This window comes from Vulpes vulpes, chromosome 4, assembly GCF_048418805.1.
Source record: "Vulpes vulpes isolate BD-2025 chromosome 4, VulVul3, whole genome shotgun sequence".
Lineage (NCBI taxonomy): Eukaryota > Metazoa > Chordata > Mammalia > Carnivora > Canidae > Vulpes > Vulpes vulpes.
The window spans coordinates 105,403,807-105,418,611 of record NC_132783.1 but is presented as its reverse complement, the minus strand read 5'-3'; the positions used below and the strand labels follow the sequence as shown (position 1 = coordinate 105,418,611).

The window sequence follows — 14,805 nt, the reverse complement described above, 5'->3', positions numbered from 1 at the left end:
TATCTGTTAATAGACCATTTATGTTTTTTCTAAGGCTTCCTGTGAGTGGAATGTATTAGCAGTTAAGTTTTGGGGGAGTCAAAAGTTATATGTGAATTTTCAACTGCATGGGGAGCTTGGTGTCTCTAACCTCAGCATGTTCAGGATCAAATATATTTATCAATTTTGCATTTTATCACTCAATTCCCTCTACTTGAACTGTTTGGCTCTTTTTTTTAACCCATATATATTGTAAAAATATAATCTCTTTAAAATTATATGCATGACCTTAATATAAAAACAAAATGAGCATGTGGTAAATCTTTATTTAACTTATTAATAAGAGAACTGACAAGATGATGAAGCTAATTTGAAGAGCACTTGAGGAACCAAATAAACATAGGCTGGAAAGGAAAAATTTAGAATAAGATTGCTAATTTGGAACTATCCTCCAGGATAAAAAAGCTCCAGGTTAACATGCAACTTCAGAATTTGGTCCCTAAATAGTAGTACGTTGAACAAAGTTGTATCCTCCTAGAAAATGAAATAATAAATAATCATTGAATGTCCTGTTGAACAGTTCCCCAGGATAACACTAACGAAACACAGATGCCATTTCCCCTTATTTCTTATCCATCCATTATGGTCAATTTACATCTCACTTCCACTCTGGTCTTTATGATCACCCAGCTGGAAGTCCAAAGAGCTAGGCCAAGGATCACTGGGAGTACATGGAATATGCTCAACATGAATTGGGTGAGTGAATAATTGTATTCTGTCACTCTAAGGGCATATCAATCCTTGAGCAGAAATGGCTAATTAAGAACATAATTAAATTTTAAATCATAGCTGAAGAAATTGTACTGTAGAAGAGAGATAAATTAGAATACATCATGGTGCAGTTAGCAGGTTTGTGTTCTTAAAATGAATAAATATGCAGTGGGAAATAACTGATTTATAAAGTACTCTGCTTTTTCAATTTCCCTTTTCCTGTTTCATCTTTTTGCCCTTCCTTTTGACTCTGCGTGATTGAAACATTCCTTTTGTAAATTTTCTCTTCATTTTTGTCTTGTTTAGCAAAACTACAGGAACCATCTATCTCAAGTTTCACTTTAGTCATTTTTCTTTCCTTATCAGACTTAGAAAGGTTGTGTTAAATCATGTTAAATAATGGGCTTTTATGGTCACTAGTCACCTCTCTGGTTCTGTGACCCTCCCTGCTATTTTTCTTATTGACCACTGTCAAGTGCTTGCTATTCATCTCATTGGACTCATTGGAATTTTATTCTTTCCCTCTTAGTGTCAAAAACATTCTCCTGCAAAACTGTTAAACATTAATATTTTCTCTTTAGCGTTTCTAAAATTACTCCAAGAAATCCTATCATTTGCAGAAAATGTGTTTGATACCCCAATGAGTATAGTTTAATCAAACATTGTCTTTCTTCTTTTCTCAACTTCTTCTAAATAACTGACAAAAAAAAATCTTGCTGAGATCGTTCTGAATTATGTATACTTTTGTTCACACTTGCTTTTCTTATTTTTCATACCTTCAACTGGAGTTGATAATATAAGGTAAAAGATGAGATGATTTAGTGGTCCCTGGCTGTCATATTGGCCACGGAACCTACTTAAAAATAAAATAAAATAAAATAAAATAAAATAATAAAATAAAATAAAATAATAAAAAAAGATGAGATGATGTAGTGTAAAACTTACTTTTTTCCTCTGAAACTCTAAAAGTACAAAGACTAATTGATAAAAATCTGAAATTACATTTTTGTGAAAATTTAGGAGAACAGTTTGGTGAGAGCCCAAATCCTCACCTTGTAGCTGTATGTGACTGAATTAAAATTAAAATTTAAATTTAAATAAACAACATGCAGAATTCAGCTCATCAATCACACTAGCCACATTTCAAGTGCTCAGTAGCCACATATGGCTACCATGCTAAAGTGTAAATATAGAAAATTTCCATCATTACTGAAACTTCTATTGGACAGTGCTGACCCAAAGTATGCAGTAGCTGTTCAATGCAAATGTGCACACTAGTGACCTCAGTTATATTTTTAGGTAAAGTGCTTCTTGCTTTTTACAGAATTTTACTGAGTTCACTAGGGACTAGTACTATCAAATGGGCTTATAAATGAGTTGGAAGAGACAGAACCCAATGAAATCTTCAAGTGTGCAGATGAAACTAAGTTCTTCTGGGAGTAGAAATGCCAAATTGAAAAACTGTGCCTGAAGGCTTTATGAGAGGTCAGATATACATCAGAGGAACTTCTCTCTAAGCAAGTATAAATGTGATAAATATAGTTGGGGATGATTACATCATTATAGGCTCATAGATTCTGTTTTCCTGGTAAACAACTGACCAATATTGGTTTCATTATGTAGCTAATGTGCTTTATTCTCTAAAATAACAAAATTTGGTTATAGCTCAAAATAGTAAAAATAAACTTGGGCAAGTAAATGATGAAGAAAGTATTTCCTATATGTATATAACATTTAATGCTATGTATCTGTGAAAGGAAAAACTTCACAGAGGTGATATTTTAACTTGTCTTATTAATTTAGTTGTAATTTTCCAAGTAGAAATGGAGGAAAAGGAAATCCTTTTAGAGGAATCAACATAAGCAAAAAGACAGAAGCATGAAAGAGAACAGTGTGTTGAGAGGCAAATAGTTCTTTGTGGTTGAAGCAAAAGTCTATCATGTAATGATTTAATTTTAGAAATGAGCAACAAGCCTTATTGTATAAGTTCTGGGTAATATGCTTATCTAAAGATGAATAAAAATAATCATTAAAAGGAATTCTTTAAGCAGTAGAATATATAATTAGTATTTTAGAAAGATAACTCTAGCATTAAGAAAGATCAGTGTTGGGATCCCTGGATGGCCCAGTGGTTTAGTGCCTGCCTTCCGCCCTGGGCGTGATCCTGGAGTCCCCGGATCGAGTCCCACATCAGGCTCCCTACTTGGAGCCTGCTTCTCCCTCGGTCTGGGTCTCTGCTTCTCTCTCTCTCTGTATCTCTCATGAATAAATAAATAAAATCTTAAAAAAAAAAAGAAAGAAAGATCAGTGTTCTCAACAGGGGTGCTTTTACCTCCTAGGAGACAACTGACAATGTCTAGAGATCACTTTGGTTGTCACCAGGTCGGGAAGTGGCTACTACCGTCTTATAGTAGGGGGCAGAGGAGTGTTCCTAAATATCCTATAATGTACATATAGCCCCCACCACAAATATCCAGCCTCAAATGTTGATGGGGCCCACACTGAGAAACTCTGATATAGATGATGAATTGAAAAGATACTTGAAATAATAAAATCATTTAGGATGCTTATACTTTAGTACCTTATGGGATGAAGTTACACAAATTTGTTTATTATTCTTAAATTTTGGAAGAGAGTATTATTGACAGGGTGACTACAGAGTTAATTAAATGTTCTAAATAAAAACTAAAAAATTTGCTGCCTCTTTTATATGTTTGGTGTAACTTACAGAATGATATATCCCAAATGTAATATAAATTGAAAACAAAATTCAAAAAGAATATATTGTGGCACTGTAAGTAAAATTACTAGAAAAAGACCAGTTCTGATACATCTGGATTTTGTTTTGATTATAAAGAAAAAATAGGGAAAATCTTGTACTTTTCTAGAAGAAATATAGACTTACATAAAAATACATAAGATGTTCAGCCTTAGAATTCTCCTCTATAACATTAAATTTTGTTAGAATTTGATGAGGAAATGGTGTAGCATAATTTTGTTCCAAAGCAAAGTGTTTTATATGGGCAAAGATGATAGAAATACTTCCAAATTTTTGCAAGACACTAAATATATATGAACAACATATCCTCATTGAAAAGGTTACTTAAAGATGACAGTAAATGATAAAACTTACAGAACTTAATAGGTTACCTTAATATGATATCCTGTGCTTTATATAGGATCTCTTTTTTTCGTTTGATCACTTCAGATAATAATGGTTCCCATTCTGTTGGAGCACTTTCTAAAATGGCTAAGATATTGTCTAGATGAGTCATTGCCTGCTATAATTGCTTTACAAAGTTGTAGGTATGTTATTTCTATAATCTTGTCCCCATGACTGAGGAGTTCCTTAGAGAAATATGGTAGCATTTGTAATTATAAATAGCCAATATGCTTTTATATGCTTTTATATGTTTAAAATAATTCCATTAAATAGTGTGAGTCTCTGGATTTTATTTAATAATGAGAGACAAATAAAACAAATCATCTTCTTTCAAGTTTTTTATTTAATAACTCCTTTTCCTCTCTGGAAACAGGAATTTTTATCCTTGTGAAAGACTCAAGAAATATTATGAAAATAGTGATAATGAATGAAAATGGTTAAATATGATCTGGAAGATAAAGGGTGGTGTTTAAAAATATGTGAAAATGCCACTGGTACATGTTATGTATTTTTAAAACCTGAATTATTTCTTACCAATTTGGAATACTGTGTGGGATTTGATGGAGATTTTAACATGTATGTTCTGGAATTTTTAGTTGTTTTATATAAATGATTAAAGTTATTTTGAAGTAGGAGAATTACATATGTTAACTTGAAAAAAACATCTACATCTTATATGCATTAAGTCAAGAAGACAGAAGATTCCCTAGGTTATAAACAGTTATTTTATTTTTTATAGTTAGATGTTCTGAGGAAACATCTAACTATAGATTATTAGTTAACTATAGATTGATTAGTGCTTGCTTGTTTGTTTTAATGGCTAAAAGAAATATTTAGAATACTCTCACTTTTTGCAGGCTAATATTACCCAGGCTAATATTACCCCAGCTATGCATCGACAAAGTCACTGGTATTTCCTGGTCTGAAGTAGATCAAGAACTTGTTTTTAAAAAGTTTGTATTAAAGTACAATATATATACAGAAAATAAGCACCTCAATAATTTTAACCAACTGAATATCCTTGGCTGTTGCACCCAGATAAAGAAACAGATCATTTCTGATACCGCATTAGGTCTTCTTCTGCTTCCCCCAAGATAATATATTATCTTAACTTCTTACAGATTACTTTTGTCTGTTTTCATTTTATATAAAAGAGGTAATATAATATATGCACTTTTATGCTTGACTACTTTAGCTCAATATTATATTTGCATGATTCATTCATATTGTTGCATGTAGTTATAGACAGTCATCATTATTGCTGTATAATACCCCCATTATGTAAATATACCTCAATTCATCCTTCTATTGTTAATGAAGAGTTGATTAATATCCAGGTTTTGGCTACCACAAATAGTATGCTATGACAATCTTATTACATGTGTTTTGTACACATTTGTGTACAAATATTTTGTAAATATTTCTGCAACTTTTGTAAACATTTGTACACATTTATGATGAGCATATACCTAGAAATGGAATTCCTGGACCATAGAAATGGGAAAAATGTTCACCCTCAGTAGAAACAGCCAACTAGATTCCCAAAGAGGTTATACCAAGTTTACACTTCCAGAAGCTGTGTTTGAGAATTCTGGTTGTTCTACATCCTCATCAATACTTGGTATTTTCTTTTTCTTTTTTTTTTTTTCAAGATTTTATTTTGGGACCCCTGGGTGGCTCAGCAGTTTGGCCCCTGCCTTCAGCCCAGGGCGCGATCCTGGAGTCCCGGGATCAAGTCCCACATCAGGCTCCCGGCATGGAGCCTGCTTCTCCCTCTGCTTGTGTCTCTGCCTCTCTCTCTCTCTCTCTCTCTCTGTCTATCATAAGAAAAGAAAGAAAGAAAGAAAGAAAGAAAGAAAGAAAGAAAGAAAGAAAGAAGAAAGAAGAAAGAAAGAAAAAGAAAAGGTTTTATTTTTAAGTAATCTCTACACTCAGCGTGGGGCTCAAACTCACAACCCTAGATCAATAGTTGCATGCTCTATCTGAGCCAGTGAGGTGCTCTATTTCTGTATTTTCTAAATGGCTTACTTAGGTGGTTATTGAGAGTATTTCAATATGGTGTTAGTTTCTATTTCTCTGATGGATTTTCATGTTTAATGTCCATTTGTATATGCTCAAAGAGGTTTTTAATGCAGAGGAATGTTTTCAAAAGTGAGGCAGCTAAAGTAGTTGAGCATGCCATGGGGTTGAACTTTACCTCAAAGGATTAATAATGTTTGTAGAGGTCAAGAAAAAAAGATAAAGCATTCTAGGCAAGAGGAGAAATATGAATGGAATAGAGAACACAGGATTGAGCCACCAGCATCTTTCCAAAGTATTAAGGTTCTGTCTTATTTTGACTTGAAGTATGCTTTAGAAGAATTTACCAGAAGTAACAAACAAAATTTTATAGAAAGGTTGCTGTCAACTTGGAAATCTGAAAACCACAGTAGGAATAAGAAAGCTAAGATATTTACCTCAGAAAGGAGAAACCATGGGCAGCCCGGGTGCCTCAGGGGCCGCCTTCAGCCCAGTGTCATCCTGTAGACCAGGGATCGAGTCCCACGTTGGGCTCCCTGCGTGGAGCCTGCTTCCCCCTGCCTGTCTCTGCCTCTCTCTCTCTCTTTCTATGTCTCTCATGAATAAATAAATCTTAAAAAAAAAAGAGAGAAACCAAAAAGAAATGCCTATGAAGTGTTATGTCGAAGAAAGTATAAACTTTTTTTAGTTATTTGAAGAGGATTGCTTCTTGGCTTTTTGGCTAAGATCAAGTGTAGTTACTTGAAGAGGAAGAGCTTGAGTCATTGCATTAAAATTAGAATGACTCAGCTAATAAATTCAATGAAAAGGAATGCTTTCAACAATTGCTATCTGAAAATGAAACATATGCCACAGGCAGGTATACCACCAGCCTTGAGTTATTCTCATAGAAGTTAAGTGAGCAAGTGTATCAGACAGAGGAGTCCTGTGCTCAGAATAAATATGATGATCACAAAGTCCCTTTAAGGAAGTAAGTAAGGTGGCATTTATCAAGAAACATGAAAACTAGTTAATTTACAGTTAGTTTTTATTACCAGCCTACTTTGCACCAGGTACAATCTAGAGGATGGGGAATAAAATAATTCAATGTTCTCCAAAATAAATGTGAAGGAAAATATAAAAAAATAAATAATAAAATAAAAGTGAAGGAACCTTAGTCTTATAAGATGCTCCATGAAAAAAGTGAATCTGAAGTAAAATCATGTTGAGAAATTCTGTATTCACTTACCTTTATAATTACCTTTATAATTCACAGAATCTAAAACACTTTCATGGCTCTATGATGTCTTCCAGTAAATGAATTTGCCTAAGCTTTGAATCATGCAGCATTTTCCTAATTTATCTAAAAAAAAATAATCTTTTTGAAGTATATCAACAATCTGGAACTGGTGCTTTCACAGGACTAATTTTAATTATAATCACAACTACTGGTATGGGAGCCTATGATCTAGTAAGGGAAATAGGTAAAACACAATTTGTCTCAAAGGTGGGAGGGACAGGAAAGAATTTCTGGAAAAGAGAATATGTGGCTAGAACCTATAGGTTAATCAGGGATTACTGGGAAAGAGTTTGGGAAAGAGTGTTTGAGACCTAGGAAACTCCATATGTGAGGGTCCTGCTTGTGATTATGATATATTCGTAAACAGCATGGCACATTTTTAAAGAAATGCATAATATGGACTTGATGTTTAAAATATATTAATGCAGATTTGTTTTGGATCTCGATTTTTTAGTATGGTCACTACAAAGGTTATTGAAACACAGAATTATATAGCCTGAATGGGAAAGAAGTGTTGGGGGCCTCTAGTCAGAAACCTTTTCTGGAATGGTCTAACATGAACATATTCTCCATTTAAATGTTTTAGTAGCTGGGAATAATCTATCCCACGATGCATCCCCCTCCCCCCCAACTTATATTAAGATGAAATCAACTGTTCTGAAACTTTCACCTGCCCCAGGTCTGCATTCTTGAATTGCAGAAGAACTCTGGGCTTTATTACTTTGGGAATACCAGAGTCATTTTCTTCTGGTGATGGAATTTAAAATCAGATCTATTTAATGGAGTTTTAACTTGCTTTGCACATTCATTTTAATAACAGACACTTCACTGCTTTTAACATGTGAAATATATCTGTATGTCTCAAAGTTTTCTTAAGACTACAATATAAATATTGAGTTTTATATAACCTTGTATTTATCAAGGGAGTATTTTGGGGATTTGATTTCAGCATCTTTTTGTAAAAATGTTAGATCTTAGGAACATTTTCATAATTCAGCAGGGTCTGCAATGTTAATGGACCTGAGCAGCAGGATCCTTGGACCACATACTATAATTACTCCTCAGAGTGCTTGTAATTTCAATTCCAGAGCCTAATGCTAGCTGTAATTCATTTGTTTTCTTCTCTTATTGAAAGTGATTCACAGCAGCCCACTGATTTTGGATATCTATTGCTTTTGCTCAATTCTAAGTTGGTAGTCAAAATTTAAATTAAAGTATGGTGTTGGAAAAAACATAGTAGAGTTTGAAAAAAGGTAATGGATAGACAAATATTTTCTATGATCAAAAGATTCTTTTAAAAGCCATTTAAATGACTCAGGGACAAATTAGAATTTTCTTTCTTCCTTTTCATCTCAGGCTTCTAGTGTTCAGAATAATAAAGTTTAAGGAAAATGTGTTCTTCTCATGGTTGAAATAAATAATTGCAAATTAATCAATAACTTCAAATTCCAATTTAAAACATGAGATACATGCAATACATCTTGACAATGTGTGTGTATGTAATTGGTATCTAAAAATTTATATGTATAAAATTTTTCTTTAAACTAGTTAAAATTACTTTAGCTTAGCTTTGAACATAATTAGAATTTTAGATATGCTCTAAATCAATTGAAACAAATTCCTTGATTTTGTAAAATGAGGAAACTGAGTCCAATAAAAGTTAGATGCTTAGTATTAGAATTAGAAGTGGAAATTTCTTGAGTATTTACACCCCATGTGATTGATTTGTTTTTTATTTGCTAATAGACCAATAGTGTTATAACAAATGTAAAAGTATTCTGGCTGTTCAAATACTGGTGGTAGTCTTATTTTAATATGTATGGTTAAGTTAAAGAAAAAAGAGAAATCTGAATTTGCTAATGAAACCTAAATAAATCACAAAATATGTGATACTCATTATTTCTAATTTTCATGATTTTTTCCCCACTAGGGAAATTATCTTTTGGGATCTTATGAAGAACTTCTTATGGTAAGGACATTTAATCAATCAAAATATTATAATAATGCTCATAATTTGTTTATTGCTTTACATTCTCTTTGTTTTCAAATAGAATGCCCAGTACACAAAGAGCTGAGAAAAAGTAGATTGCTTCTGCTTACAGGCAATCTTTTTTCCCATTAACCTGATTTATTTATTTAATTGTTTATGAAACATAACCTGGTTTATTTTTTATAGTACATATCACCACTTGATTTTTATTTATTTATAGCCTAGTTGACTATCTTTCTCATTAGATGGTACCTTCTAGGGAAGCTAGAATGCTTACTTACTGACAAATGTCTGACCTATACTAGATTTTTGTTGAATGCATCCATTAATGATAAATAAATAAAACAGGATGATGAGGTAGATTGAGTGGTTAGAGAGAGTAACGATGGCTATGCTTGCTAGAATAGTCAGAAAAACCTCTATGAGCAGGCACCAAATGAACAGTGACATGAATGCTGAGCTAGAGTGAGCAATGCAGAAACAAACTTAGAATAAGGGAACGGCAAATGCAAAGACTTTAAGATGGGAAAGAGCTAGGGAACTTTGTTTTAAGGACCTAAAGATTAAGGTCTCTCAGTCTTAGTAATTAATTGTCTGGAGTACTGACTTTCTAGAGCCAAAGTCCTGATAGGCAGCATTAATCAAATGCCACCCCATCTCTTTGATATCACTTACTAAATGGACAATGAGAACATTTTCATAATAGAAACAACATGGCATTTACTAGAGAATGAAAGAAATCAGCTGGAAGAATAGGAAACTTGAAATGCCACACAGACATGTAAACTAAGAGGCAAGGAAAGTTTTGTATAGTTGAAGGTACTGTAAGCATTTCCATTTGAATAGTATAAGGAATAGCAGTAGGGCTAGGGTGGCTGAAGGAGTAAGCAAAGGGGAGAATTGTAGAAGAGGTCTGTCATACACCAGACATATGGATGCTTTAGGATTTTGTTTGTTTTTAAAACTATTTTTTTTCAGTAAATAATAATGGCTGAAAATATGGTTTCTGAAGCTAGATTAAATCTTCATACAACCACTTAACTATTGTTGTTTAAGCCAAACTTCCTGGTCTGTAAAATGGTACTAATATTTGAATGTACATCATATGGGTTTTAGAGTAGTAAATAAGTTAGTTTAAGTAATATGGGGGAAAATTGGAGAATTTTAAGTATAGGATTTACAAGAAACTGCTTGAATTTTAATGGAATCATTCTGGCTTTTGTGTTGAGAATTCCTTGAGGAATGTGAGCAAAGGTTGAAGTAGGAAACAATTGAAAAAATCCAGTATAGAGGAGGACAGTGGCAGTAAGAAAATGAAAAATGGTCATACTCTAGATATAATTTGAAGGTAGACCGAATAAGATTAGCTTTTGAATCAGTTGAGAGAAATGAGATAAAGTAAGTCAAGTGTGACTCCCATATATAAATAACCAAAAGGATAGAGTAGCTTTCACTGAAATTTGAAAGATACAATATGAAGCATGTTCAGTAGGAAAATAAAAATTATCTTGAACATGTTAATTTTCAGATGCCAATTAAACATCAAAGTGGAGATTTAAATAAGCAGTTAAATATTTACCTTAGGATTCAAAGTCATGAGAGAGTAGATCAGAAAGACAAATGAAAGGATCTAAGAACCAGAGACTGGAATACCTCAGTGTTGGTCATTGAGGTAGGAAAATAACCTGAATATTAAGGAAGAAAGTGCTTTAAGAAAGAGGGAACAAACATGACACCTGCTGCTCTTGGGTTAAGTAATACTAGGATAGAAAACTGATCATTGGTGGGGATGAAAAGCCAGTGTAAGAAGAAAAATTGAAAACAGTGAGGATAGAAAATTGTCTCAAAGTATTTTTCTGGAAAGGAAAGCAAATAAAAGAAGTGGTAGCTGAAGGGGAGGTGGGAATGGGAACAATCTATTGGCAAGAATAAGGTTGATGTTGAAAGAGACTGATATCTCTGCATGGGTAAGAAGCCATAGGCTCTGGTTCACATTGCAGAGGGTGACTTATCAATAGGAGTGTTGGTGTTTCATCAGTATCATTTAGATGAAAGAAAAAATGGGTACAGAAGTTGGTAGGAGGGTGAGAGTTGTGGTGGAAGTTGCTTTGATTTTCTCAGTAAAGTGAGAGAAAAGATTGTCGATTGAGAATCTGAGGGAGGAGAAGTTGAATATTTAAAGAAATAAAAAGCATTATAGTTGTCTATGAAAGTAAAACTTAATGACTGAGTTTTAAAGGAATTATTAAATATTAAAGAGTCACTTAAGACTCTTGTTCAGAGCGATGCCTGGGTGGCTCAGCAGTTGAGCATCTGCTTTCAGCTCAGGGCATGATCCTGGGGTCTGGGATCAAGTCCCACATCAGGCTCCTTGCATTGGAGCCCGCTTCTCCCTCTGCTTGTGTCTCTGCCTCTCTCTCTGTCTCTCATGAATAAATAAATAAAATCTTTTTAAAAAAAGAGGATTCATCTTCAGGGACTCCTGAGCGGCTCAGTAGTTGAGCTCCTGCCTTCAGCCCAGGGTGTTATCCTGGGGTCCCGGGATCAAGTCCCGTACCGGGCTGCTTGCTTCTCTCTCTGCCTATGTCTCTGGCTCTCTCTCTGTGTCTCTCATGAATAAATAAATAAATAAATAAATAAATAAATAAATAAATAAATAAAATTAATGTTCAAACATTTAAGAAGGGATCAGTCTTCTCTCTTTTCTCTTCATTGTTCCATTCCCTCTCTCTTCTCTTTTTTCTGTCTCTTCCTATACATATGTATATGACCAGGAAGTCAATATTTGAACTTGTGAATATGGAAATCTTATAGTTATTTGTATCAAGGTAGAATGTTAGAAGAATCATTTCCTACAAACTGATATCATATGATTTGTAAGATCTTTGAGAGAATGGTCGAAATAGAAACTAAAATTTTCAATAAATGAGGTGGAATAACATGAGGGACAAGAGCTGACTATAGTCGTATGCAGTAATATTTGATGACATAATTCAAAGCTACAGCATTTCAGAGTGAAGAAAGGGGGAATAATCTAGAATTGGAAATGAGGCATAAAGAGGACACTTAGCCCAATACAGCTTTGGGTATGTGAGGAAAGAAGGAGAAAAATGATAAAACAATCCATTGGGAAAGCACTATTCTCAGAGAAGATCCAAGGCTCCCATGAGCAAGGTGGTGAAGGAAACATTCAGAGTCAAGTTTGAAGATACTGCACTGTGAATTTTGAAGATGATGCACTGTGAATTGCACAGAGCACAGTGGGCAAGATTTAGGAACTGTGGAAGGCAGGGAGAGAGGGAATAAACAGGAAATGTGCAGAGTCTAAAGTGGTGAAAATGTGGGAAATGAGAGGTGAAGTCAGAAGCTTCTGGCAGAGATCTGAAATAAACCCGAATGAAGGCTGTGACAGTGGTGATCTCATAGAAGGAAGGAGTGGTAAGAATCTTTTGGTACCTTGGGTACCCTCTGCACTACTTCTGAAGGCAGTGGGAAGCAGGAAAAGTCCAGTATTGTTCCCAGACATCTCTCTCTTGACCACTATTATGGAAGCTTTTAACAACTGATGAGGGGTTATCTTAATCTGGGTGTGAAAACTTAGAAGTATGTAGTGAATTTACAGTTCAGGGATGCCTGGGTGGCTCAGCAGTTGAAGCCTGCCTTCGTCCCAGGGCATGATCCTGGAGTACAGGGATCGAGTCCCACATTGGGCTCCCTGAGTGGGGCATGCTGTTCCCTCTGCCTGTGTCTGTGTCTCTGCCTTTCTCTCTCTGTCCCTCATGAATAAATAATAAAATCTTAAAAAAAATCTGTAGTTCATATAATACTCATTTTTAAAGTGAAATAATACAAATAAATACTTACATTCTGATCTAGGCCAATTGTAATTTCTTGAGGTTTCTTGAGAAGGGATGGTGGTCACAATCCTGCAGTTTCCTACAAAATTTCACATTGAGTAGGAATTTTGGTCAATGTCAAATTATTTTCCCTTATTTTTTCCAAATTATTTTTATTTAAACAATAAGTGGTTATGTTCAGAAGCTATCCTTTTGTATTTAATTTCTTCATTGACTTGATTAAGTGCAACAGTTTTTCACTCTAAGATTTCTCTCACCAGGAGGTTTTTCACAGCTCTTCTTGTTATCCTTTCTGGTCTTTTGGTTGTCTGGCAATGAAATCATAATCCTATCTTTTACAACATCACAGGCTGATAACAGCATGAGCACACTCAGAGGATTCTTGCTTTCATTAAGCTTTTAATTTCTTTATTGACTTTAATTAAATTTGAGAGGCTTTTCCAATAACAGGAAAGAAACATGTTTGTATGTTGGATTAATAGCATTGTATAAACTAGACTATAGATGATATTTGGGGGGAAAGGATAAGCTTTTCTCTTATCCTAGAATCAGAAATGTGATGTCTTTTATCTCTGAATTTCTTGCTTTTAAAGGAGACATTCCACCATGTGAACCACCATAAAAATTCCACAACTTCCTAAAATGATCTTAAGAACTCACGGACTCTCAAGTGAAGCTTTCTACATAGTATTTTAGTTGTTTTGTTTGGTGTAAATTTGGTGTAAACTATACTAAAGAGTGCCTATGTTTTTAAAATACAATGAGGATCTTTGTTAGTTCAATGAACAAGTGTTTATTGAATACTTCTGATGTGCTATTCACTCTTCTAAGCAATGAGCATCATTGCAGCTTGAGCAAAAAAATGTTGCTTGCTCTCACAGAACCTGTATTACAATATAGTAACAGAGATAAACAACAGGTAAACTGATTTAAATAAAATTTTTAAATAGTTAATAGTTATATGAAACATGAAAAAATCAAGGAGGATTGCATAATGGAGTGACTGGCAGGATGAACGGTGGGGACAAGAGAAGGTGGTAAGAGATTTCTCTGCACAGCTGATAAATCAGCCAAAAGAATTACTCCTTTATTACATTTAGTCTTTTTGTCACCAGTTTTGGAAAACTGATTAAATCTGAATATTGAATTAAAGTAGCATATCAGTATTTAGAATTAAAGCTAATGGAAAGAAATAAAGGTTTATTTTAAATAATAAATGATTCCTTAATTACTATAAAAGAATATATTTACTTATTATTTGAGGTTCTTAAAATAACTAGAACCTTGCCATCAAGGGAAAAATGAAGTGGATAAAAATGCACAAAACCTGAGATTTACTCCACTGTGGGTAATACTCTAGCCTTACTCTCCAACTAGTCAACACTAGTCACATATGTCTATTGAACCCTTGAAATAACACTACATCTCGCACTGAGATGTGCTGTTAGTATAAAACACAAACTATTTCAAAGGCCTATACAAGAAAAGTCCCAAAAATTTTTATTGGTTATATTGAAAAGATAATATTTTGGACAAATTATGTTAAATTATATATATTTTTAATTATATATATAATTATAAAAATAATTTAATTTTAATTTCATCAGTTTCTTTTTACTTTTTAAAATGTGGCTACCAGAAAATTTAAAATTCTGTCTGCAGCTTTTTTTTTTTTTTGTGGGCACATTTTATTTCTGTGGTCAACACTGTTTTATAGAATTGCCAAGTATCCCTTACACATATTGCA

General features: G+C 33.7%; 1 protein-coding gene across 1 annotated transcript in view; it reads left to right on the top strand.

Moving 5' to 3' along the window:
* The window catches only part of TENM2 (teneurin transmembrane protein 2), a 3,534,961-nt gene that overhangs the window by 365,874 nt on the left and 3,154,282 nt on the right, over positions 1–14,805 (top strand). The window contains exon 4 of the mRNA XM_072756643.1: positions 9,142–9,180. The gene's annotated coding sequence lies outside the window, so the exon portion shown is untranslated. The remainder of the gene's footprint in view (positions 1–9,141; positions 9,181–14,805) is intronic.